Here is a 2500-nt window from a genome sequence, read left to right on the forward strand (position 1 = left end):
AGCTGTCCCATGGCGTCCCGAGGCATACCAAGGCCGTCCCGAGCCTTACCAAGGCCGTCCCGAGGCATACCAAGGCCGTCCCTTGCGCGTCCCGTGCTGTCCCGTGCCGTCCTGAGCCTTACAAGGCCGTCGCATGCGCCTCCCGTGCCGTCCGAGCCTCACCAAGGCCGTCCCATGCGCGTCTCGTGCCGTCCCATGGCGTCCCGAGCCTTACAAGGCCGACCCACGCCTTACGAAGGTCGTCCCATGCCTTACAAGGCCGTCCCATGCGCGTCCCGTGCCTTACAAGACCGTCCCATGCCTTACGAAGGCCATCCCATGCGCGTCCCATGCCTTAGCAAGGCCGACCCATGCCTTACCAAGGCCGAACCATGCCTTACCAAGGCCGTCCCATCGATCTCGGAGAAAGTACATCATCATGACATCGGAATACGGCCCCAACATCAATCTCGGAGAAAGTACATCATCATAACATCGGATCGGATGTGTATCCATCGAAGTTCCATCGACACTTCGAGAAGATCGAACATAGCTTCCTAGCATGTTAAAGGTTCGGTGCTAATGGGGACATAAAGATCCCACGACGTTCCAAACGAAAGTAAAGTGTTCCGTGCGTGTGAACTACGTTGTCCCATGTGCCGGCTCTCGACTCCTAAGATGTCCCATGTAAATGCCCTTCGTGGGAAAGAATGTCCCGTGCAACGTCCCTTGATGATCCCCATAAGGTGTCCCATGTGCGTCCCATGATGTCCCATGCGCGTCCCGTGCCGTCCGAGCCTCACCAAGGCCGTCCCATGCGCGTCCCGTGCCGTCCGAGCCTCACCAAGGCCGTCCCATGCGCGTCCCGTGCCGTCCGAGCCTCACCAAGGCCGTCCCATGCGCGTCTCGTGCCGTCCCGAGCTGTGCCGAGGCCGTCCCGTGCTGTCCCATGCCGTCCCGAGCCTCGCCAAGGCCGTCCCGTGCCGTCCGAGCTGTGCCGAGGCCGTCCCGTGCCGTCCGAGCTGTGCCGAGGCCGTCCCGTGCTGTCCCATGCCGTCCCGAGCCTCGCCAAGGCCGTCCCGTGCCGTCCGAGCTGTGCCGAGGCCGTTCCGTGCCGTCCCGTGCTGTCCCATGCCGTCCCGAGCCTCGCCAAGGCCGTCCCGTGCCGTCCGAGCTGTGCCGAGGCCGTCCCGTGCTGTCCCATGCCGTCCCGAGCCTCGCCAAGGCCGTCCCATGCGCGTCCCGTGCCGTCCGAGCCTCAAGTAGGCCGTCCCAGGCCGTCCCGTGCCGTCCCATGCGCGTCCCGTGCCGTCCGAGCCTCACCAGGGCCGTGACATGCCGTCCCGAGCCTGACCAAGGCCGTCCCGTGCCTCACCAAGGCCGTCCCTTGCGCGTCCCGTGCCGTCCCGAGCCTCACCAAGGCCGTCCCATGCGCGTCCCGAGCTGTCCCATGCCGTCCCGAGCCTTAGCAAGGCCGTCCCATTCGCGTCCCGTGCTGTCCCATGCCGTCCCGAGCCTTAGCAAGGCCGTCCCATTCGCGTCCCGTGCCGTCCCATGCGCGTCCCGTGCTGTCCCGTGCCGTCCCGAGCCTGACCAATGCTGTCCCGTGCGCGTCCCATTCTTTTGGCTCGGCTGGCCCGTGCATTCTATGGGGTCGTGGGACATTTCGAAATCCACCCGGGCCATTTCGACTCTCTCTTCATTAATACTATTGAGGTATTATTTATGAATTATTGGAGAAAAGAAACGGAAGAAAATATTTTTTTTTCTATTTTTTATGAATTTTCCGGTGTTTATTCACTTAAAAATTCATAGAAAAATAAATATTTATCGGAATCGCTATTATAATATATCAAAAAAATCCTTGCGAAAAGACCTTTCCAACGAGTATAAGTTTGCTGGATTCCGACGAGTAACGAAGGAGTAAAGGCCCAGTATGCTTGGTTAAAAAATTGATGTTTCCTTGTGAAAATAGGAAAAACAATAACTTTGCACTATAAGGGGGAGGGTTGAGCTCCTTCCCCAGAGCGTGCACAGCACTTGTGCTGGCACGTTCCCTAGTGCTCGCCAAGCACCATAGGGCATCCAAAGGGCAAAGCTCGGCCTACTACATAATGGGAAGCTTCTAATATGTCGGAATACGAAGAGATTTCGTGCGACCCGAAGCTCGGCTCGGGCGTCCCGGCCTGTGCCGAGCTGTGCCGAGCGCGTCCCAGGCCGTCCCGAGCCAAGTCTCGGGCGTCCCAGGCCGTCCCGAGCCAAGTCTCGGGCGTCCCAGGCCGGCCCGAGCAAAGTCTCGGACGTCCCGGGCCGTCCCGAGCTGTGTCGAGGCCGTCCCAGGGCGTCCCGAGCTGGAGCGAGGGCGTCCCAGGCCGTCCCGAGCCAAGTCTCGGGCGTCCCAGGCCGTCCCGAGCAAAGTCTCGGACGTCCCAGGCCGTCCCGAGCAAAGTCTCGGGCGTCCCAGGCCGTCCCGAGCTGTGCCGAGGCCGTCCCAGGCCGTCCCGAGCTGTGGCAAGGGCGT

Source organism: Eschscholzia californica, unplaced genomic scaffold (assembly GCF_041429995.1).
Source record: "Eschscholzia californica isolate CP2 unplaced genomic scaffold, dmEscCali1.0.p SCAF_10, whole genome shotgun sequence".
NCBI classification, from domain to species: Eukaryota; Viridiplantae; Streptophyta; class Magnoliopsida; order Ranunculales; family Papaveraceae; genus Eschscholzia; species Eschscholzia californica.